Source organism: Lepidothrix coronata, unplaced genomic scaffold, assembly GCF_001604755.1.
Source record: "Lepidothrix coronata isolate B3197 unplaced genomic scaffold, Lepidothrix_coronata-1.0 Scaffold111, whole genome shotgun sequence".
NCBI lineage: Eukaryota > Metazoa > Chordata > Aves > Passeriformes > Pipridae > Lepidothrix > Lepidothrix coronata.
Window position 1 is genome coordinate 2,792,781 of NW_016690291.1, and position 26,122 is coordinate 2,818,902.

General features: G+C 37.9%; 1 protein-coding gene across 12 annotated transcripts in view; it reads right to left on the reverse strand.

Moving 5' to 3' along the window:
• The window catches only part of JAKMIP1 (janus kinase and microtubule interacting protein 1), a 160,313-nt gene that overhangs the window by 97,293 nt on the left and 36,898 nt on the right, over positions 1-26,122 (reverse strand). For 6 of the 12 annotated variants that reach the window (XM_017824518.1, XM_017824526.1, XM_017824523.1 and 3 more), the window contains exon 2: positions 4,185-4,373. The exons of 1 other annotated variant lie outside the window; for it this stretch is intronic. The gene's annotated coding sequence lies outside the window, so the exon portion shown is untranslated. Of the gene's footprint in view, positions 1-1,794; positions 2,066-4,184; positions 4,374-12,185; positions 12,202-26,122 lie in introns of those variants that run through there. 5 more of the 12 variants (XM_017824525.1, XM_017824528.1, XM_017824527.1 and 2 more) reach the window with 3 other exon arrangements.

The following is a 26,122-nucleotide window of genomic DNA, read 5'->3' on the forward strand; positions in this document are numbered from 1 at the left end:
TGTTATCTGTGAACTGACAGAGGGTCCCCACATCCAGGTCATTGATAGAGATACTAAACAGGATACTAACCCCCAGTACTGAGCCCTGGGGGACACCACTGGGTGTGACCAGCCACCAGCTGGATTTAACTCCATTCTCCACCACTCTCTGGGCCTGGACATCTGACAGTTTTTTGCCCAGCGAATAGTGCAGCTGTCCAAACTATGAGCAGACAGTTTCTCCAGGAGAATGCTGTGGGAAGTGGTGTCCAATACTTTACTGAAGTCCAGGTAGAGACATCCACAGCCTTACCCTCATCCACTAAGTGGTCACCTTGTCTTAGAAGGAGATCAGGTTGGTCAAGCAGGACCTGCCTTTCATGAACCCGTGCTGGTTGGGCTTGGTCCCTGGGTTGTCCTAATGATAAACATGTGATAAATTTCAATATCCAGTAAAACTTCTAGTTTTAATAATGTGGTGTTTTTTTCTATTAAATTCTTAATGTATCTTTTTTTCATTTGGATACAATCTCTAACCAGAGTCTCAACATCTAAAAATAATTCAGGTAAAGAGGATTAAAAAGATTCAATCAGTGAAATAGGTTTCAGACTTCACAGCTGACAAAACTTATTTTTCAATACCAAAACACTCTCAGAAAGTAAGACAGAACCTAGGAGAATATCTGAAAAATGCTACCATCTAGTATCCTACACTAATACTGTATCTTCACATTAATATCTCTGATGAGCAAGCAATTTTTCAGCACAAATCAGAACTCAGTTGGTCAATTCTGCAGTCATGAAGTATATTTATACTACTCTACCCCATTCAGACCCAAAAGAGTGTATTCACTGGAATGGGTTTTTTACCTTCCTTGTGGTGGGTTGTATTTGCTGACTAACATTGCTAAGCTGATGCTCTGCTTTATTCAACTCAGTTTCTCAACTCACGTGTATGGTCCTATGAGATATTCATTCCTCTCCATATTTTGCTGACCTCATTTCTGTTTCCTGCTATAACCAACACACATGAAAGCTACTAATACATTTTTCAAAAGGAAATGTTAATAAATGTGATTCTACTACTTTTCAAACAAACTTTAGGTAGATTTTCTGGTTTGTGTTAAAGTTTATTTTCTGACACGAACACAGATCACAGTCCACACTAAATAAAAAGTGAACTCAGCTGGGAAATGGAACTGTTTTAGCATGTAATATTTTTCAGACACACTGACTCCAAATTTTTAGTAAAATATAAGGTATGCAAAAACATCACACAAGGTAGAGAAAGATTAAACAAAGGTCTGATAGAAAGAAGTTTCCTCAAAATAACACATTATGCCACCCTAGAGTACTTGATTGCAGAACTGCAGCACTGAGTTACTGAGCAAGAACATGAAATTGATTGTTATTGTCCAAGTTCATTATGATATGGCAACACATAATGGCACATTTTAAAATACAGTTTTGCATAAGACTACTTGTAATACAAAGATCCTCATACTGAACATATGTAAGTATAAATATAGTATGAGCATATGTGCACATGATGGGTTTCCTTCAGAAAGGGTAAGTTGCAGGTAATTTAGTATCCTACAAAATTATTCTCCTGGAAATCAACATTTACACAATGCTATGCATAAAACAGGTCTTTCCCCCCACACACATATGTTGCTATCAAATCACACTATCAAAGGTATTTAATATTCATAATCTTTCAAAACTATTGATGTTAAAACTTAATTGAAGAGCAAACAAAAAAGCTAGAAAGACCACCATAACCATGAGAGAGCCTATTTATTGAGAAAAACATACCAAAAATGGTATATCCTAAGGAATTGTCAGAACTGTCAACTTTATGGCCTCTCACTACTATTTACTGAATGCACACCACAGAGGCTGTAGTTTTCTCATGGTTCATACCTTCTTTTTCCATTCATACTCATTTCTGAATATACAAGGAGCTTCATAAAAGACTGAAGATCCGTTTTGCTTAATACTGGTTGCAAGTTTTATGTATTTGAGAGACCTTATCAAGTTGTCAGAAAAGTTTGCTTAATTTTCTTTTTAAGACCTCTTGGAAACACTCAACACATAGAGGATTAGTTTTAGATGACTAAGTGAAATGATACCTATCTTATCTCAACACGACCATTACCAGCCACAGGCTTATCTAATGGCAAAACCTGTGTGGGAATTCTGCCAGCAGCTGTACAGCTATCAGCTACCCAAATGTATTACCTTCTTATATTTGCAAGTGAGAAAAACTATTCAGACACAAACATATTATAGTACTTGTTTTCTGTGTTTGGAGAATAATGGATCTGTAATAACGTGGCAGTGAATATAAGTTATATTTGTCAGAGGATTAGTCAGCACAGATGGATTGTTCAAAGGATGTTAAGAAAAAAATGGAAACATGAGAATAATACTAAAGTTTATCTCATTTTAATGTCTATCAATTCAAAGAAAGGGGGAAAATACCAATTTTTGGTAGATTTCATGATCAGTCAGCAAAAGAAAGAAAGAGCCATTTTAAAAAAAAGTGCCTGGCCCTATTTAAGGACCAGGCATGCTACAGCAGTGCTAAATTTTCACAGAAGCAGCCAGTCATTCTCTAAAGCAAAGTGCCAGCACACAGCTGCATGATGTAGCAGCACCATTCCTGCATGAATGCTTGGGAGAACACCACCATTCTGAGGAGACAGGTTGGAGAGATCAGAAATAGTCTAAACAAATAAAAAGACATTGACATGCAAGAAATATGACTAATCAAATAAGACAAACAGAAGCCAGATACGTAGGGGTTTTTTTCTGAAGCATTAGGCAAATATGCATAAGCAATCCAGAGAATGAAAACCCACATAAGCTAGTTCCAAGTACTAGGAAGCCTCCTTATAGGTAAATTGCATAAGACAAAATCATTTTACAAAATACATTAGCTGTTGAAGATTCTCTATGTTTGGAATTTTTCATTTTCATCAAGCAGAGTCAGCTAAATAAAATATGTCTAAATCATTTTTTTTAATTTATGTTCAACTGTTTGGATGTACAGGAATAAACAGTCTAAAGTCCAACAGGAGGAAAATAACGTTTAAATGGTATTCCTTTGAAATTTAAAAATCAAAATGCATTCACCTTCGCAGAAAGCCAAGTTATAATATTAATCAGCTGGGTTTAGAGGTCAGCATTTTAATTCTTTTCAAAATCAGCATCATCTACTTTCTGATATTATTACTTAGATATGGAGATCATTTTTTAGATACATCTATGACTGAAGTTTCTCATTCTTTTTGCATTACAGTTTTCTGGCAAACTTCAGATATATTCTCGATACCTTTCTAGATAAAAATATCATTTCTAGGGACTCACTGCAGCATTTTGCTGCAGAAATAACAGTTACAGAGAGTGTGGGTTGCTTATTTCCTAATATTTCTAATTCTAATAACTCTATCATCACTGCAGTTCCACTGCAGGACAACCACAAGATGAAAACCCCCCAAATTAGTCACTGCATTAAGCTGTCATCCTTACCATACTTCTCTAATAGGAGGAATTGGATAATTTTCCCCATATAGCAGATGATCCTCAAAGCAAACAAAATATTGTGATGGGTTTTATGCATGGCATATATAGCTGCCTGCTGAATACCCAGACATATGCACATTATAAACACATATAAGTCAACAGGAAGTTGGGAAAGTCTGTCAAAGGAGCTTAGCATCTGACTGAGACCAAAGCAATCAAAGCCTTTCTTCTTTACAATGGTGACAGATAGAGCTGAAGTAAAAGAGTGGTCAAGTTAGCAAGCATATGACAAACATAAGACACTAAGCACCCTTCTGTACTGCACCCTTTAGATGCCATGGGTAGTGGTGCTGGTGAGGAAATTACCTACAAAATTTATTTAAAAAAAATCACAAGTAAGAAAATGTTCATAATATCAAGAAATCTATTCAGTGAATCCAGGAAGCCTCTATGTGAAGAGAACCAAAGCACCTCAAGCAAAGACAAAAGCTTCATATAGATTCAGTTTATTTTACTGCCTACAAAATCTGGTTGGGTTTAAAGTCTTTCTCAGTACAAAAAAGAACTTCAAACTTGAAGCTTCAATTTATGTTGTCTCTAATAAATTGATAACATTTTATCTGTATTGCAGATTTGTTCTCTTCCTACCCACCCAATATGCTGGCAATGCACGGTACCTTTCTCTTTTCCACAGGTTTCTGAGGCAATTGTGTCCAATTTTAACATAAAGAGGTGAAGACTGAGCAGCACCAGTAGCTGAGTCACTAGATATGTTTGTTCTTTCCAAACTGCAACTCCTACTCCTGTTGGCACATTCTCTTCTTCATCATCAAGGGGGAATTCCTGAGCAATATTGGTGACATCATCTGTTAAACCAAAAAGAAGAGATTTAATACAAATCAGATTTGATTGACAGCTTTGATGGTAGCAATACAATGGAAAAATATTTACACAGGGTAACAAAATGAAGCAGAATAAGATATTGCAGAAATTACAAGTGTGGCATCTTATTTCCTTTAAAACACATGTGCAGTGGTGGCCTTTGCTAGATGGTCTTCAATGAAAGCATAATGGAAGCTGCTAAACTACTTGGCAATTAGACCAGGTCAATCCAGACTGTTAACTCAGCCTAGCTAATACTAAGTTTGTATTCCATTTCAACACAAGCTACTGGGTTTTGGACTACAGGCCTAAATTACCATGCTGGCCACCTATAAATTGTCACATACAGACTGGCCAGTGCCATAAATCTTGTACCAAAAATATAGCAACATAAGGAAGTTATCATGTGTCCTTTGAAAATAGGTAAAGACTGAATTTTCAAAAATCTGAATTCTGTTCTCCTGTACAGCAAAGACAATGATCACAATTTCCTCTCTGAAAACAAAAAATTGAAAGAGAGGTACAAAGCCTTAATATTGTCTTACTTCACATTTCTTTATTACATTTCAACATATTTTTATCATAAGAGGAAACAACAGAAGCATTCAAACTTTTCCTGATGCTCGCTACATGTTAGTTTGTATTCATATTTACCATGCACAGAAAAATCTATTTACAGAAATAAAATTAACATTATGGAGATATCTTTATGGAAAATAGCAGGCTGAAAGATTAAAGAAAGTCAAGTTCCTTAACGAGTATCATCTATCTCAGTTTTCCTAGAGTCTCTAAACACCTTTAACAGCATTTTTATTTAAGCTGTGGAGTACAGAAAAGAAAGTAAAGTCTCCTCAGTAATAAATCTTCTCATGGTATACCCTTTATGTCAAAGATTGAGGGCAAGTGAACTGAACAAGGCAAACAGATTTCAGCAATTTCTTAAGCAGGCATGGCCATACAGGATCTCCAAAACAGAGGGCTGGCAGATAGGACACAGAACAGGTCAAACTCCTGCCTTTTGGGCAAAAGAGCTGGAAGCCAGACAAAATACCCTGTCTGAACTGCAATGAAACATGATGGATGTGTCCACTACCATGTCCACTTTTCAAGTCTTCACAAATAGCTGCACTTCACATAAAATACTTTAGGATTCCATCCAATGACACCAGTCCCAAAAACATAACTCCTAAACAATTTCCTTTGCTGGGAAATATTGCACTTATCTCTAGGGCTTTGTTTAAGGTTACCAAGTAGATTCTGTTGTTAGTGGATTGAAAAATAAATCCTTGGGGAATTATTTACCAGCTTATTTGTTCAATAAAGACAGCCATCTAGGTAGTATTTAATAGAGAAAGAAAGGAAATCTACACACTCATTTCCTTAGGGCCAAATTCATAGCTGTGAGAGAATACTTTTGAAGAGGATGAAAGTATACCTGGGACCAGATCATGGTAGAAGATCAAAGTGCTGAAACAGCTTAGTCAGCATATTTAAGTAGCACAGAACATTGGAAAGAGGAATTCAATTTATTTATATAGTAACAAACCTCCTCAGGCAGAGACAGAGGTCAAGAACCTCTATTTTTTAATTACGTCAGATATGTCTTACTTCACCCTATCTTCATCATCCTTTTTGAGTTGCCCTGTTCTTTAATATTCCAATATTGTTTTTCCACATAAAACAACATTTTTTTGCTTTCTTCTGGCTTTCAGTTAGCAATCTGAATACATTTAAACAAAAGGGAAAGAGAAGGTTTTCCCACATTAACATGTAATGTAGAAACTCCTAAGAGAAAGCAAGAATTTTCTTGTCAAAGACAAGTAAAGACAGCAATCAGGCCAGTAAGATGACAACAAAACAGACCCATACCCACAAGTCTCAAAAGAAAAAAAAAGACAGAAAACCACAACTCCAAATTCCAAAGTTATCCAGACAATTTGTCGACCTTGAAAAATGCACTTATCTTTTAGCAGATGTATTCGTTCTGCAATATCAATTCTTCTAAAGGGGAACTTATTAGATTCTAGAAAGCTCATTGTTAAGATTAATAGTTGTATTTAAATTCTTTAGTAAATTTGGAAATAAAAAACATCTTAATAATATTATTGGCCTCACTACATAAAAAGAACGGTGTTTACAAAAGTTTTGAGGGAAGCATGAAACATAGATCTAGAATCTGCATAAGTTACAGTAATAATAGCATATTAAAAATATATTGATGTGACAGTACTTAGTTTTGAAAGTGGATGTTTCAATAGCATAGCATACCAGTGAGATTAAAAAAGAAGACTAATTGGCAATAAGTCTTGCAAAAACTACAGCAAATTTGAAACATTTAATTATGCCAGTCACTAGAAGTTGTTAGAGTGCTATTCACAACGAATTACCAGCAACCACTGGAAATTTACAACCCAATAATCCTTCAGTAATCTTCCTATAGCTTCTTAAAAAATATCTTAAGACAAAAATAACTTAAAATAATTGGATACTTAATTTCTCACTTCTAGCAAGTGCTAAGCTAAACCTATTTCTCCTCCAGTGGAGGAGAAGGATAAAGAGGGGAAGCCGTTACTGTGGACATGGATCTGTTAATCTACAAACAAACAGAGCATAAACTATAGCTGCTGAAATTCATTCGAATTCAAAATATACCATGCACACCAAAAGCTCCTCAAAGAACCAATACTATTATAGAAATAATTTGAGAGATGAGCTATGTTTGATAAATTACTAATTTTACTCAACGCAATAAAGTCACCAACATGTTCATATCCTGTAGTTATGGCAGTGCATGCTAAATAAAGAAAGTTGATCCACTTCTGTTCTTTATTATATAATAGCTCTCTAGAAAAAGTTCAGGGTTATAAAAATGAAAGGGGTTTTTCTGTTTACATGGCCATGGCTCGCAACATTTGTCAACACTTCCCAAATAGTCAGGAAAGGCTGGAAAGGATTTAAGGTTGTTTGTTCAGGTTCTTTAATCACAAACTGTTATACACAGATTCTTTGGTGAAAATTCTGTTTCTCACACGTTACTCCATCGTGTCAGGGAGCATCGTATCTTGAGAGCAACGTAAGTTTAAAGGTAAGAGAGTAAACACTGATGCCAGCCTCCAGCTCTTCCTTGGGATTCCCAGAATAGGCAAAGCACTCAGATGCTCAGAGATTTTAGTCATATCTGTTCACATGGGAAATCTTAGACCATTTTAACTCTTGAACATTGAGTGTATTACCTGCAGAAGGTTTAAAAAATAACTACTAAGGTGGACAGATATTTTAGATTTCTTCTTGGATAGTAGAACAGCTGAGGACAATTCCTCTGACAACTGGGGTAATGTTGCATACAGTCCATATATGCAGAATCTTCTATGGACTATAAGGGGTGGAGATCTCAAAACAACACCTTTTTCTGCAGAAGAGAGGTACTAACCCTTCCTCCTGTCCTCCACACCACAAATAGGAAGAGGCTGGGCTTAACCATAATCTTAAGAGCAGGAAAAATAAGATAAACAGCAAACCCATCCTTAGCATGTGGTAATAGCAAAGCAGTTTCCCTGAATATTTTGGAAGTCCTCCCTATATCCTAGCACAGCTGATCCACATTTTGAAAACCTTTTGGAAACAAGGCTTTTTGGTTTTAAAATGACTAAGCATAAAACAAGGTAGACAGTGATAAGACTGACCCAAATAAAAGGCAATATCTTTGGGAAAACAGTGTTGAACATATCTCTGAATTCTCTGCAGTAGTTGCGAGGAATTTCACTTGGTAAATGTTTTGTAACAGGACTGTGTGCATTACCACTGTCTTTTTATCAGAAGTTATTCTAATCAACAGAGAAGGGAGGGAAGGGGTTCCTTCTTACTACCAAATGTTCAAGGATTAAAAAAGCATACTTCTTTCAAAAAAAAATTACATTTTACTATGGTACCTTGTTTTCCACTCTAAAGCTTTATATCCATAATATTAATTTGATTTATAACTTCGCAGTAAGAGATCTATTTGTCCGGCATACAAATTACATGCAAGAAGGCTTCGACTTCCCATTGTTCCCTCCAGTCTTTGATTTTGAAGACTGTGATATTTGCTTCAGTACCAGATTCCCTGGGATTCCCAGTAGAGCAAAGAATTTATTTACACATAAATAACTGTAGCACAGATACAGCCCTTCATGAATGAGATTTAACATGTCAGCACCAAACACTTGTGCCCAATATACACGATTTGCTCTTTCCTTTACCCATTTGATCTCTACCTAACACACAGTATTACAACCAAAAATGTGCTGTCTTGTGCAGTGGTTGCACCAAAAGCAGATTGGGGAAAAAAAAATTGAGGTACTTAAAGGGATCCCCTGAAAGCAAAGAAAATCTAAATGGAGGCTTCAATGAGAATACATCATGGCCCAAGGCAGAAATCGCACAAATCATGCCACAGAGTCAACTCCTTTCAACACAAAGACTTGTGTCAAAAAGGCAAATACTGTGGCATGACCTTTATAGACCACTCTACATATTCTCAGCAACATACACCGTGCAAAATGCATAAGCACCATCTCCATCCTTTACATAGTGAACAAACTTAGAGAGGGTAGAATGACTTCAGAAACTTTTCGTTGCTTCTTATTTTCAGTATCAACTTTGAAGTTGATATAGCAGAAATCAAAGACAGGATAAGCAGCAAGTTCTTGCCTACAAATACTCTTTTGATGACTACCAGGAACCCAGACAGAAACTCTCCTGATCTCTTCTTTTTATTGCAAAATAACTCTTTGGTGGACAAAACACAGAATTTGTATTTGGATACTGGAAACAATGACAGATATAAAAGTAATCATTCCCTTTCCTCCTCTGTATTACAGCTTTCTGTTTTGGCATCCCCATAATAAGTCACCCTTTAGGATCATTTAAACTTCTGTCAGCAATGGTGGATTACCAAAAATAGGTCAACAATTCAAATTTGTTTCTGAGCTTTTCTTTTTGCCTTACTGTAGATTATTATGCCACAATTCCCAGATGGAGGGCTACAAATGACTGGTAGACAGTGCATCATGAAACAGTGCTTTCATAGGAATTGATATCATTCCTGCCACCTTGCTGTTTTAATTGGATTGTCAATGCAAAGACAAATCTTCCTACTCTTTCTTTTTTTTTCTGAAGTAGGAAGCAATAGGAATTCTTGAGTGTGTGTTTCAGAAGACTTTGAGTGTTACTTACTTGTACAGTGGACTTAACACCATAAAACACATTTGGAAAATAAGTTAATCACAGTATTTAATATATTTTACATGACAACTGTGGTGTGCAAAGTGGAGGACATAGTTGCTTTTGTGTGCAAAACTAGGCAAATCTAAATTCTCTGTGTTACATAGTGCTTATGTGTAATAAAGTTATACAAAAACTTTCTCAATAATTAAGATGACTGGGATGGAGTAGTAATTGGGTGAGGGAGAGCTATCCATGTGAAATTATGTCCTTTAAGACTACTATAATTAACTAATAAAGTTATGAATTACATTCTGTATTCATTAAATATCAAGCACATTAAAGCTTTTAAAAAACAGATGCAATGAGTTTTCAGTGAGCATGGCCAGAGACCACACAGCCTCACTCACACTAAGAACCAGTCTTCTTATACATTAAAAAAAAAAAAAAAAGATCATTCAACATAAATATATTTTCCCCAACACAGATTTCCTTGCTGAAGGTTGAGACTGGTGACACCACTGGTGACAAAGTTTATGGCCTCTTTTTGTTCCCAAGTCTGTCAAAGGAACAAACTTACTTCCTGGAGGCTTTTCTGTCTGAGACCCCTTCTCTCACACCAAATAAACTCCTAAATAGATTCCATACAGGTAAGAGGTTTTAGGCTGCTCAGACCTTACAAAAATAGACTATCCTTTTATGTCTATAACAGTAATGTTGATGTTACCACGGGACTTATATAAATCTAAGAGAAATGGGAACATCAAGGTTTCTAGAATCATCCATACTACATCATCTCAGGAAAGTATAAAATTGGGGGGTCTAGTACTTCAGTAGGACCAGTGTTGAATGCATTAAGAAACTTCCTGAAATATTCTTTTCTTTATACAGTCTTAAACACAAGAGAGTTTTAAGAACCTGTAAGAACAAATTAATGCTCTTCAACACCCTCTCTATAGTCTTCTGTCTGATGAACAGATCCCAGGAGAATTTCCAGCCATGCACAGGCTTCAAAAACAGTTCTACACAACTCTCATTCCTTGAGATGCCCCTTGCTCTGTCTTCCCGGTGCTACACCAGTAGGGAGTTCAGCTCACACAGACTCTATAGGGTCCCCATTTGAATGGGACAAGAACGAATGGAGATGTTGGGCCACTGCTCTGTATTGGCAGGGCTTGGCTTCCAGATCAGTTTCAAGCTGCTGAGAACTACTTTTTGTGCCCTGGACTTACCCAGCAGTCAAAGTTATTTTGTCCCTCTCTTATACAGCTTACTCATAGATATAGGCTGGAGCAATGAAGGTTTACAAGAACATTTTTCTTCCCTACTCCCACACACAGTGTTCAGGGCTGCCTTATCAAAGTGACTGAGATTGCTGATGTAAGATCACCAATTAGACTGGTCCTCGAAAGGAATACAAACTTACTCACGGACTCACTCTCTTCCTCACTATTTCAGATATTAGAGATATTTCACTTTAGAAGTCTGAAGAAGGATTCTTCATATATCTGTCACTGATAAGGCAATTACAGGCATTTGTATGCCTAAAGTCCTTTACACAATGGAAAAGCAAAGGTTTCAGCTTCCCAAAAGAACTCCTACTTTTTCAATGGTCCTCCACAGAGCCTATAAAACTTGACTCTAGTGCAAGATTTATTGGCCTATTCAGGCCTTTTAGCTTCTCTCACATATGGCTTGCTTATTTGCTGTTTGGCTTCAGTAATTCATATAGTATATAAATATGTATGACATTCATTTTACATTTATATGAGCAAAAGCAAATACATACAATGGCCCTCTAAAGAAACAACTGGATTCCTAAAGTCTAAACAACCTCGTCTGTTTCTTATATCTTAACTCTGAAAATCCTTTATGCAAAGGCTAGAATGTATTTATTTAACTTAACTTTTACATGATTAATTAAAAAGTAACAAAGTTTCACATCAGGATTTGGTATGAGTTTGAAAATTGCCAAATGTGACCATTGTTACAAGTAATAGTGTTTGCTTTTAATTCCCTAATGTACTTGTAAGAAATTTGCACTACATCACAACACTAATAGTTCCTGGTATGTGTTTTATTTTTCAGAGGTTTTGACAAACTTGTCACAAAACTTTTCTTGAAGCTCTATGGCAGTCCTTCCCTTTATAAGACAGATCCTGAAATAGATAAAATATCTGTGAAGCTAAAATATATTCTCTCTGAACAGGATCAATAAAGAGGGGGCAGAGAAGATGTCAAAGACCAGTTACAGAGACAGTCCACCATCATGCTACTATCTCTGTTTCTATAAGATGTGCATTCCCAAGCACAGACATGTATGCAGACAAAAAGCCATATCTAGTCAAATTAAAAGTAACATTAAGTTAATTTTGAATCAGTGTTGGAGGGTTAACCAGCATATACCCTAAAGTCAAGAAAGCCAAAGATAATGTCATTCCACACCCTATCTACAGACCGGTTATCAATCGTCTGTCACAGATCTCTCCTCTCTGTCCCTTACATATACCCCCATCTTCCTTTTTATTACTGACACACGATGCCTACCATAAGGTAAATAAAGCATGACACAAAACAAATAATTTACTTCCAACCTGCAGTTTCACAGAACTCCTCATCCAAGAATAACTACGCAGGTCATTGCTAGTGCTCCTCCTTTGCAGTCAGAGCACGCCAAGGGAAGAGGTTTACCCAAGGTCACCCAATGACTCAGCAGCAAATTGTGAAAGGGACTTGGGGCAGCCCAGTCGTATGTGCTTGGTGTAACTGCAGCTCGATTGTTAACCCTGCCTCGGCAGAAAACCGCGCTTCCATACCCAAAGGCATCAGTTAGCTCTGTGAAGGTACAAACTGAGTACCCTCTCTGAAGTTAGGTTTGTAGCCTGTTCTTAGTAAATGCTTCTAACAGCAAAGTTACAAATATCCGCATTTTCCCAGAGTTACATGGCAGCTATGAAGCACGGAGTTGCCGTGTGCACAATGAAGACTTCATTATGATAATAAAAATGACACAAGCTTGTACGTCTGTAAATTCTGTGCTTCTCAGTGCTCTGTTGCAGATTTTGACACAGACTTAACGTTTAATAAGTATCAGAATCCAGCTAGCCTATTATTGTACTTACTCATAAAAGGGATATTTTTCGGTTCAGAGACAGAATGTTAAAGGGATTCGCAGGAGGAGACAGTAAAAGTTTCCTTCTCCTAGAAATGTAAGGAAGTTCAATTAAACAATGACAAGCGTAACAGTTTGAAACAGGCACTGTTTGATACAAAGACACCACTATCTTTCAGTAAAGGACTTCACGCTAGTTTTACATGAACAAAGAGCTGCTTCCAATTAAAATCATAGTAATGTGTTATGGGAGAAAAAAATCCAACACAAATGCTCTTCAGGTACTTGCCGTTATGGAACAATTACCCAGTGATAAAATTACATCCCTCTCCAGCCACTTCACCAAGAGCATTATAAGTGAGTGCTGTAGGGATGCAGTAATGTGTAAGAATGATGGCTGCTGAATTCTAGTTCTCTGTTAATTCCAGCCCAGTTATTTACCAAACTGAATTCTTCAGATATCTTTATCATGAGTCTCATAATGGCACACTTTACAACATATATAATTTTAAAACTATTAAGGAAAATGTATCTACCAGTTAAAAGGTATTTGGGTAACCAGAGAAGCAAAGAAACAGTGGTATTTTTAAAACAGGCAATCAATATATGTTGATAAGTGCAACTTATCTACTACAGATTTTTCAGTCCCTAAGACTGAACACTGCAAGCCATCTTTCAGTTGCTCCTATGCACAGAAAGAGCAAAGGCCTTTGACATTTTTGGTTCTTCAGTAGATTTAGTTCTTCAATTCAATAGCAGCACCAAAGCCACACCCCACATGTATAAAGGAAAGCCTAAAACTATTGTCACAAAAACTGCCAACTCAATATATGTTTCTTTTAATTTACAATATTATATTCTCACTCTGCCCCATCTCCTCTTCTCCCATCTTCACATTCTAAAGAGAAGGAACTGTCTCTCTTTTTCCCATTGGAGACAAACACCTCATCACTTCTTTCTATCATCCTTATCACATTAATATCCTCTATATGCCATGAGTACTACATATCTTTTCTTCTAGAGATGTTCTGGCTGATTTACACCTAATAAAGTCAGAATAGGTCTTCTTAGCTCAGTATAAGCTGGTCTTTGAAGGTGGCTTCTTGTGTTTTAGACCCGATTAAAGGCTGCACACCCAAGACCTTGTCTAACTCTTCCACTGACATCAGCTGGATTTAATAGAAGATAGGCAAGTGTCACTGCCTGCAGACATTGCCTTGCCAGTACAAAGAGTCACTGACCTTTCCTGAGCAGCAAACATCTACAATCAATATTGAAGAAAGTGTGTTGGAAGGATTTTAGTCAGTAACAAACAGAAAGGTAGGAATCCTCTGAGTTATATTTAACAGAGCTTTGCCTTCACTATTATATCATTAAGTTTTGCTTCTAGCCTCCCTAGCAGGAGATGAAAATACCAGCTGTGAAAATCTGTGTGTCCTAAAAATATGGCTGCCATAGCCTTCTCAAGATACCATTAGAGACACTAATCTTGTTCCACTAAGTAAATTAAAAGTAGAAACACACGAAAGCCTGAGTCTGAAATCCTTTTTTCTTCCTCTCCTAAAACATTTTTATCTTATATATATATAAATTTACATACACACAATAACACATATTCTATACACCAAAGCAGAATGCTATCATTAAATGATGTAGCCAGAAATTTGCAGATTTTGGAGGGAAAGTTCATTTCTTGGACCTAATACTCTGGTCTCAGCCTCAGAAGCAATGACCCCACCAAAGCGTTACACTGGTGTTCACTAAAGTCAGAGGAACTTGAGCTGGAATGTGCAAAATCCCAGTAAAACAGCCACATTCCATAGCAGTGACATGGGGAGGAGCCAGCCTGAAGGGCACTGTGCATATGAGACATACCCTGGTAGGGTGGGTTTTCCTGTGTCTGTTACACTCCCTTCAGCATTTCAGAGATCTGTTCATACAAATGTGCAAAACATCCACCTCTCAAGAACACAAGTATGGGGACCAGACACAGACACAGACACAAACCTGCTTCTAACACTTCCACAAAGGAGTTCCTTGCAGTTCTCATTATCATGACGTGTTGAGCTTAAAATCCTTGCTGGCCTGCCTGTACTAACAGCTCAGCTTATTTTACTTTCCCAGCTCACAAAGTTCAAGCTCAGCATCCTTAACTGCAGCTCAGTGTTGTTCTGTCATTTCCATGCCTGTGCAGAGTGAACCATCCCCTTTCTTTTGCTGGTTCATTCTCTCATATGCATACCTTTTTTCAATTTATTTTAAGTGTTCTGTTGCCCTACAAAATTTGGGGGGGAAGGGGAAAGGAGCAAGCCCAGTTCCGAGAGAAGTGTAAATCTGCTTTAAAGTTGTTTGCTCTATAACAAGCTAATTTTGAAATTAATATTCTAACATTATGTTCAGAAATATCAAGTCAAATTCTTTGCAATACCAAAAATATTATACCAAATATTTTTATTTGGAAATCAGTTAAGATGGTTTATCTCAAATAAAATTATCTGCAATACTATCTATGACCAGATCTGTTTTCTTGACAGAGTTAAAAGAATTAATTTATTTTTTACTTTCTTTATTACACCATCATTCATGAAAAACATAAAACCACCATAGAACACTTTGGTTGGAGGGGACCTGAAAGATGATGTAGGTCTAACCCCCTCTGCATGGGCAGAGACCTTCAGCTAAACCAAGCTGCCCAAAAAACTTTATGCAGCATTACTATCAATAACTTGAATGCTGAACAGAAATGTTCGGAAAAATTCTTTGCCTGGTTTCAGGTTTGTTTGTTGGGGATTTTTCCCTTTGTTTTTCCCAGATCTGATAAATCACTTGGCTTTATACCACCCCTTTTTTACTGTGTATTTATATAAACACCTCCCAGTAAATAAAGTTTCAGATGAAACAGACTGCTGCTTGAGTCAGCAAAGATATGCTAGAAAAAGAGAACTAACATATGCATGCTACTGTATCAAAGTATCCATATTTATTAGGCATAATGGAACAGTAAAGTCAAGGAAAGTGCAACCATCAGCAGAAGCGCACATGTTGCTGATAAAATATATTGAAGGCATACAAAAGCTGGCTTATACTTAGTCCTTATCTACACAGCAATAATTTATATATTTATATATATATATATAAAAAATATACATATACAAATCCAAAATGGGGGGTTTTACCAACATGACAGTTCTTATGCATTTTCTCTCTTAAACAGGAAAACGTATCATTTTAATAACATGTCATTTAGAAGTCTTTAAGGAGTCAAAATAGATAGATGTATACTTTGAACTTGCATCTCTGGGATGGATTTCCTCTGTTAAAAGGTAGGCCTATACAGGACTAATGCTCTGGACATTACCATTTATCTGGTAGTGTCCTAATTACCACTCTCTGCGCCAACCAGGGTGTTGGGTTTGCTGGTTTTTGTTCAGTACAGCACAAAGGCTTTTAAGGAAGCTGTTCACTAGGTTGCATGTATCCATCATAATTTAAAATCTAACAGACATCACAATTCTTCATTTCCACATATATCACTTTAAGCAAACCTGCAGTAAATTTATTCTATCATACAGCCAACATTCACCCTAGAAGCTCTTTTAAATCCTTATGGGATTCCTCACAGTGCTCTTCAACAAAGACAATTTGTTTGCTGAAAGCATAGCAGCTGCTGTAAAACAAACAAAATTCAATTAAACTTTATACCGAAATATGGCTAAGGATGAAATGTCATTGTATTTCAAATTTGATGTGTTCAAAGCTAATTAATTTCAGACCACTGAATACTTAACAAAAAAGAGAAATTGTTTTTAAAAATTTTTAAAATAATTTATATAAGGTTAATTGGATACAATATGTGGGACTTAGTCATCTAATTATTATCAATCTTTAAATACCAAGCCAAGCAGTAACATTTGGGGAAAAAATAAAATTTACCTATAAGATAGTTGATATTTTTGGGTACTATTTCACACAGAAAGGAAACCATCACTTTATCCTCTGGCTGCTGTACTGCAATAGGATAAATTATCTGTTCCCTTTTGGTTTCAATGTTTTTAAAATATGACTTAGTACAGACACAAGCAATTCATCAGCATGTTTGCAGAGGGAGACAAATGATTTACTATTCTCCTGTGCATACACTACTTGTTATTCTAAGCTCCAAGAAACTTAGGAATTGTGGAAATTTTAGTGCAATCTGCTCTAATTCCATAGGTTGGAGGTATGGAATAAAAGGAAAACCCCTTAAACCACTCTTTGGGAATGTGTTATTACCTGAAGAATATCTCCAGTTATTCTTGTTAAGGAACAGATTTACTTAAAAAAAAATCTAAGTACTATTTACATAATCCCTATAAAAACTATTAACATCGAGAAAATTGATGATTGACCATTTAGAACTGAGGTTGTCATTCACAAGCAGCACCATAGTTTTCTAAGATAGAAAACGACACTTAATGAATCCATAATATGAATGCATTGATCAATAGAAATCCAGGTTAAAAGTTGATACATAATATTCTAATATAGCACAAAAATATATTTACATAACATACTGTATTTATAGTCCTTTTTAAAATATTTTTTTAATAATTGGTGGTCTCCAAAATGAGGCCAGAATTAAAACAATATGGGCAAGTAATTTTTTTTTTTACAACAAACATGAGAAGATAGAATAACTTTTATTCAAGTCAGATCTTGTCTAAACCACAAAAGCAGGATAACAAGTTATAAAACAGCTGGGTCTTGCTAATTACTATTTGTAGATTTATTGGATTTTGGCCTAATTAAGAAATTTAATTAAAGTCCAATCTACAGCACAGATGATAACTGTATTAAGCACAGCAGTTTCTGGCTTTGTTGGATCATTAGCACCTCTCGGTGAACGTCAACTGCGGGGCACCACTCTCCTGGGCAAAGATCCCTGTGAGCCTCAGCCCTGTGCCCAAGGCAGCCACCCAGCTATGTGAGCACCCCCCAGTGCCCTTCCACTAACTCAGAAATCACCACCATTACCCACAGCACCATAGAGAACAGTAGCATTTCTTAGAGCATTCAGATAGCTGTAAACCAACAAATGCATCCAGTAAAGGCACTTGGACGGGTTTTTCATTAGTCTTAACACCAGCTTTCACGTTTCTTAGCTAACAGACAGTAGGGCATAAGATACCAAATTGGAATTCCCTTTATAGAAAGTTGAAATACAACCATGCATCAGTTACTCTAGACTTTAGTAAAGCCTTTGGCACTGCCTCCCACAGCACTCTCCTGAGACACTGGCTGCTCATGGCATGGATGGGTGCACTGGAATGGATATTTGGGCCCAGTCCTCCAGCTAGCAGCCAGTCACCAGCGGTGTTCGCCAGGGCTCAGTACTGGGGCCAGTCCTGTTAAATATATTTAGTGATGACCTGGACAAGGTGCACCCTCAGTTAGTTTGCAGGTGACACCAAGCTGGGTGGGAGTGTTGATCTGCAGGAGGGCAGGAAGGCTCTGCAGAGAGATCTGGACATGCTGGATTATCGGCTGAGGCCAATTTTTTGACGTTCAACAAGGCCAAGTGCTCAGTCCTGCCTACAGTGCTACAGCCTGGAGGAAGTGTGGCAAAAAAGGACCTCGGAGTGCTGGTCAACAGTGGCTGAACATGAGTCAGTATGTGCCCAGGTGGCCAGAAAGGCCAGCGGCATCCCGGCTTCTATCAGAAGTAGTGTGGCCAGCTGGACCAGGACAGTGATTGTCCCCCTGTATTCAGCACTGGTGAGGCCACATCTCAAGTGCTCTGGCTGGTTCTGGGGCCCTCAATTCAGGAAGAACACTGAGGTGTTGGAGCATGTTCAGAGAAAGACAATGGAGCTGGAGAAGGGTCTGGAGGACAAGTCTGTGAAGCAGCTGCAGGAGCTGGAGCTGTTCAGCCTGGAGAAAAGGAGGCTCAGGGGAGACCTTATCACTCTCTACAACTCCTCAAAAGGAGGTTGTAGCCAGGTGGGGGTCGGTCTCTTCTCCCAGGTAACAAGTGACAAGGCAAAAGGAAATGGTCTCAAGTTTCACCAGGGGAGGTTTAGATTAGACATGAGGAAAAAATTCTTCATGGAAAGGGTTTTAAAGCATTGGAAAACACTGCCCAGAAAAGTGGTGGAGTCATTATCCCTGGAGGTATCTAAAAGATGTGCACATGTAGTGCTTAGGGACAGGGTTTAACAGCAGTGCTGGGTTAACAGTTGGACTCAATGACCTTCAAGGTCTTTTTCAACTGAAATGATTCTATGATCATATCTATATATTATGTTCCATGGGTAATAAAACACTTTTTATCTGAAAAAAAATTTCAATATTAAAAAAGGATGAGCTTGACAAACCAGTCTAGAATTATGCCTAGAAAAGTTTAGGACAGGAAATCCAAGAAGGCACTTTTATGTTATCACATCTTTCCCAGACGATCTAGAGGGTCCCAAGTAGCACTGTAATGGGCTGACCCTGGATAGATGCCAGATGCCCACCAAAGCCACTCTATCACTCTTCTCTACAAGTGTACAGGGGAGAAAAAATATAATGAAATATTCATGAGTTAAGGACTGTGAGAGATCACTCACTGAATACTGTCACAGGCAAAACAAACTCAACTTGGAAATATTAACTGAATGTATTACTAGTAAAATCAGAGCAGGATAGTCAAAGTAAAATAAATCTTAAAAACACCTTCCCTCCACCCCTCCCTCCTTCCTGGGCTCTACCTCCTCCCACTCAGCAGCGCAGGGAGACAGTGAACGGGGATTACAGTCAGTTCATCACACGTTCCTGCTGCTGCTCAGGGAGAGGAGTCCTTCCCCTGCTCCAGCATGAAGTCTCCCCCACTGGCAATGGTTTTCCACAAACTGCTCCAACATGAGTCACTATTCCATGGGGTGCAGTCCTTCAGGCACAAGCTGCTCCAGCGTGGGTCCCCCACAGGGTCAAAAGTCCTACCCGGGAAAAACCTGCTCCGGCATGGGCTCCTCCACGGGCTGCAAGTAGATCTCTGCATCCCTGGGCTGCAGGGGGACAGCCTGCTCCACCATGTTCTGCACCACAGTCTGCAGGGGAACTCAGCCCCAGCGCCTGGAGCACCTCCTGCCCCTCCTTCTGCACTGACCTTGGTGTCTGCAGGGTTGTTCCTCTCACATGTTCTCACTCCACTCTTCCCTGGCTGCAATTACATCTGTGCAATAACTTTTTTTCCTTCTTAAATATGTTATCACAGAGGCATTACTATAATTTCTGACTGGCTCAGCCTCAGCCAGCGGTGGGTCTATCCAGGAGCCAGTCGGCATTGGCTCTGTCGGACATGGGGGAAGCTTTTGGCAGCTTCTCACAAAAGCCACCCTTGTATCCCCACTGCTACCAAGACCTGGCCACAGAAACCCAATACAAGCACATACCCATAAATGCTTTCAGGAACTTGATAACATACATGGGTCTCAAAAAGCAGACAAACTAGTGCCCAAAGCATACCACATCTGCAAACAGGCAAATCACAGCTGGTACACTCAAGAATAAGCCATGTGAGATGATTCCCATCATCTCCCATGTGAGATGATTCCCATCATCACCTTCAGTCTAAAGTACTTCATCCAATTTTGTGCAGAAATAGGCTATTTAAGACATCTAGATAAAAGCCATGAGAAACATCCTAAAAGGAATGGCTGAAAATAATTGGGATTGTTAACCTTGAATAAAAGAAGACAGAGAAGTAACAATCTTTGTATCTGTGAAAGGTTGTTACTAACAGAAAAAAAGAATAAAATCCTCACTGAGTTAACTGGGAAGCAGATGATAAAGGAGTTAAGACTTACGATAGATACTGCAAGGGAGAGAAGGGAACCAATAAAACTGGCTAATGACAGAGAGAGATAAACTAGAAAGACATAAAGACATCTTTCTGAGGAGACATCTCCTTCAGGCAGGCAGTTAAGAACAGGTTGAACAAATATATCGTGGTGCTTTATCTATCCATCCTACTGTTAAGAACAATGAACGAAGTAATTTCCAAATCTTTTTTAATTCCTTTACAGATTTTTTTTTTGGGGGGCGGCAAGGAGTATGGATATATAAATTTATCTCTGCATTCCATGTCAGTTCTGCAAGAGTACTTCTCAAATGTCTTGCCACTAATTTAAGGGTCACTTAAATGCGGGCTAAGATAATTTGATTGTTTAGAGGACTCTCAAGGTATCTTGAAAGGGCCATCATCTAATGTTCACTGCACTTGCTTTATCACCATACTTGCAGTATTTTTTGTGCATGCTTTAAACACAGCACTGTAGAGCCGGGCTTCTCTCTTTTTAGGGGTAGAAATTAGCCAGGGTACCAAATTTCAATCGAAACCACACATTGTCTTCATTCATTTTAGTTTATAAGTGAATGCCTTTAATCACCTAGGCTTGAAAGTCTACACATGAAATAAAATCTTGGTTCTCTAAACCAAACAACCTAGAAAGTATTCATTGAATTCAAAGTGTTAAAAATGTCTCAAAAACAAAACACCTCAACCAAGTAAAAATCCTTATTTTTCCATTAACTGTTTTTAATAGTTTCTAATTAAAACTCTATATTCATCAAGAACTACAAAGAAAATGCCATTATGTATCTCAGATATACAGAACTAAATTTTAAGTCAGAATTTAAATTTACCCCCTGAAGTGATTGTCAAATGAGGCAGAAAATCTACAATGTTTTCCTATCCTCATATATGCTTTTAAAAATTTTATTAACATATAAATGACAGGACTTCAGAACAATTGAGAACTACTTATTTGTATTTTGATGAGCTGCCAATCAGGATGCAAACACCATGGGCAAAACAAGAAAGGAGCAAGGAGGCTGGTGAAGGGACTTGAGCACAAGTCCTGTGCGGAGAGGCTGAGGGAGCTGGGGTTGTGCAGCCTGGAGGAGACTCGGGGGAGACCTCATCAGTCCCTACAATGACCTGAAAAGAGGTTGTAGCCAGGTGGGTATCAGTCTTTTCTCCCAGGCAACCAGCAGTAGGACAAGAGGGCATGGTCTTAAGCTGTGCCAGGGGAGGTTTAGGTTGGATATTAGGAAAAAATTTTTTACAGAGAGAGTAATTAGACATTGGAATGGGGTGCCCAGGGAAGTGGTGGATTCACCATCCCTGGAGGTTTTTACAATGAGACTGGATGTGGCACTTCCTACCACGGTCTAGTAACCACAGCAGTGTTGGATCAAGGGTTGGACTTGATGATCTCAAACATCTTTTCCAACCCAGTCGATTCTATGATTCTAAGAATGCCAAAGATTTGTTAACTCAATACCTGCTGAAAACAGCTGTACATGACATACAAAACACACAAAAATAGATGTGCTCATACATTCTGGCACATTTTTAAGGAACCAGTTGGGTAGGTGAAGATGTTTACCATTTTTTTCCCCTTTAAATGTTTAATTCTAGTTTTTCTGGCAGTGCACCTTGCTCTTATACAAGACACCAACAGGTGCAAGGACTATTGCAGGAATTTTTGTTTTCCAGGAAGGCTCTGGCAAGACCGAGCCTCCCAATGTGACAGGTAATTGACTCCAAGCTCATAGCTGGTGTCAAGCAGATTGGTGTTGAACATCTGTAGCAGGAAGCTACTAAATGAAACCAACATGTTGACAACACTGACTTTGTAACAAACACATTTTTTCTTTTTAAGCCATTGCTCTTCACAGAAATGTGCACAAAAAATACCAGTTTTCCACTGAATTTAACAATGCAGGCAACATTATGTCAGAGCTGTTAAATTCATTTTAGTATTTTGTTTTGGATGCTACCAGTCCTGCCAGGCCAAAACAGCTGCAGTGAGCAGATCAAGAAGAACGCTCCTGGGATAAATAATGGATTCATATATTCCCTTATAGTCTCCATCTGAAGATCCAGGTCTTAGTCAACTGATCACTTCAGTATGAAGTGGGTAGGAAGAAAGAGTCTCAAGTTTGCTATTACAGAACGAGCTTAATGGTTAAAAATCAAAAGTTTGGTTTGTTGGTTTGGTTTTTTTTGTATTACCAATGTTCCCATGCTTGAATAACAGTGATAGTTAACAGTGTGCAGTGTTGTTGGAGAGAATTCCTGGTTTTCCAGGTGACAGGATAGCATGATTTGTCAGGAGCTCATGGGTTCTCTATTTCAACTTCCTGCTCACGGGGCAGCTCTGAGGTCTGACGAGATTGCTCAGGGCTTTATTCGGTCTGTCTTGAAAACCTTCAAGGATGCATCCTGCAACTGCCCCCCCCTCCCCTGACAACCTATTCCAACTCATTTCTCACTAGTATAGAACATTCTGCACAACATATTGTGTTGCTCATGGTGCACTGAAAATTGACCCATGCTGACAACTGAGGCTGTTCTGAGAAAAGTTTCTTCTACTAAGCATTAATTTTTCTTGAAACTTGCAGAACCCACTCTTTCCTTTAAGAATCTGCTAACCCTGACCTTCTACAATGTATCCTCCAAGACAATTAACACAGACTATATTTTCCCTTCCTGTTTTCCTTATTAACTGCTAGACACCGGACCTGCAGTTACTACAACTTAGCCCAAACTAACATCCACAGACCAAACAAAAATCATTTCACTGACTTTTTTTCATCATTATACTTTTCATATACTTTTTTTCATCATTATATATATTTCCATTTTGATTCACTAATTTAGTCAAAGAAGGATAGGGGAGATGAGAAAATAAATAGTACTATTTGTATAAACACACAAGTGGTGAACAACTATCACTATTTTCGCACGCTTCTAAAACACACCATAAACATTTTAACAAAATCAAATGTTATAAATTTTCTACAGCTTTACTACTGAAAAGAACACCGCTTTGTCATAGGTCTTTGGCCAGATGGGGCAGGATTAGTTGCCACGTCCTCCATCTGAGCAGGAAAAATCAAATACAAATGAATAAGAAAAAGAAAAACGTTCTCTGTTCCAGCGTAGCACCTGATAGATGTTCTTCTAAACCCTTGCAGATTAGCATATACAATACAGCTCACAAACATTTAATATTTGAGCATACTAACACATGGACACAGTGCAATGAGGACAAGATAAACACCCAACTGAATCAACTGTTACAAATTTATTCCAACTCAATATGCATTTTAACTCAAAAAGCATCTGCCTTATCACCTCAAATCTTAAACAATGGGGGGCCTATTTGCACAGGCACCAGCAGTGATTTTTCTCTATGTGCTCAAGGACAATGCAGACAATCTCCTCCTTAAGGACCAGTTCATTATAAAATAAATAATTGATCAGTATTCTACTGACTCCTCTATAATTATTCAAGCTTCTCAGCACCATAACTTCTGAGAAGAAAAAAACGAAAAAAGATACACACACTGAGAGTTTTAATTTAACTGGCATTGCTCTGGAAATGGCAAACATCCTTTGGTTGAACAGAATACACAAATGTTGTGTTTGTTCAACTAACTGCAAACTTCTACAGTGTGATTACAGCGGCTTTGATACAGAAAAACACAGAATACAAACTCCTGTTCACTACAAAAGAGTTGACAATACTAAAGACTTTCCAAACCCACATCCTTCAGCGCCCAGGACTGACATGACACATTGAGATACAGCAGATTTTTTTGAACGATCTGCCTTTATAAAATGCATTTGAAAAGTGTATTAAGGACTTGAAAATTGTTGGTACTTTCAAAGATCATGTATTCTATCATGATAAAAAACGCAAACTAAATACATATGCTATTTTAAGATCTGATTTTGTACCTTATCTGCTTTGTACATGAATAACATCAGCTTTGCACTTTCTTTGCTTCCTATATATCAGTATTTTTCACTGATATTAGAAGAAAGTACAGAATACTGAACTCCAAACAGTTTTTTGCACATTTTAATGACACAGCTTGACTATGATGTATCAGTCAGGTCACCGCATTGATTTCTTTATCATCTTTTATTTTGTACTGCTCTATGTTATGACCACACTCCAATTCTGCATGGATAAATTGATCTTCGTTAAGGAAGCCCATATTGTACAACTGTTAATCAAAGAACATGTTTCTCTATTAATATACATGAGGGAGAGAGGGGGATTTTGAGACCACTTGGGAATTAGACACCCAACTGAAAAGAAACAGGTAATTAATTCAATCCTTAAAGCTATCTCCCCATTTACAAGAAACATTATACAAGTTAAGCTCCTGATCTTCTGTTCAACAAGAATCTATCACATGCAAAAGAAATTTGAGTACTCACTACTGACATTAATCCTTCCTCACTGCTCAGAGCTAAGATTTTGGTCAATAAAGAATCTGCATTTGGATATTAAAATAACTTAGATATGGAGTAGTTGGACAAATTCGATGATGGCAGCATTTTGGTCTTCGTTATTCTCTAAACTGCAGAGAAAAATAAATAGAAAAGCAATCAAGCTCTACTTCTTTCTTATGTGGAGGGAATGGTAGAAACCTACCAAAGACTGCGGCAATCAAAACCATTTTGCCCTGACAGAAAAGGTTAATAGAATATATACATAAAAAAAAAAAAAAATAAAATAAAATAAAATGCTCACAGTTGGCACCTGCATCATATTCCTCAATCTGCAAGACAGTCACACATTGGTAGCAACTGTGGTACAAGGCATCCAACAACCTGTCAATTCCTTTATTTTCTCTCTCTTGCCACTACACTTCTAAAACAAGGAAGAATAGAGTTTCAGGCTCCTAAATAATCTGGAATGTTGAATGAAATTCCAGACATATCATTTGAAACATAAGTAATGATTAGAACTTGAACAGACTAATACCCGCTATAGCAGAAGGAATCTTGAACAGACTAATACCCACTATAGCAGAAGGAATCCTTCCTGAAAGTCAGTGTGGTTTCAGAGCCAACAGGAGCACCACAGACATGGTATTTGTCCTCAGACAACTGCAAGAAAAGTGTAGGGAACAGAACAAAGGTCTCTATGTAACCTTTGTCGACCTCACCAAGGCTTTTGATACTGTGAGCAGAAAAGGTCTGTGGCAGATTTTGGAACGTTTAGGTTGTCCCCCCAAGTTCCTTAAAATGATCATCTCACTCCATGAGGATCAGCATGGTCAAGTCAGATATGGCAACACACTTTCTGAGCCCTTTTTCATTAAGAATGGTGTGAAACAAGGCTGCGTTCTCGCTCCTACCCTATTCACCGTCTTCTTCAGCATGATGCTCCAAAGGGCCACAGCAGACCTCGAAGATCAGGACGGTATCTACATCCGATATTGAACTGATGGAAGTCTATTCAACCTAAGGCGACTGAAGGCCCACACCAAGACCTTAAACCATCTTATCCGGGAGCTGCTTTATGCTGATGACGCCGCCCTTGTTGCCCACACAGAAGCAGCTCTGCAGTGTTTAACATCCTGCTTTGCAGA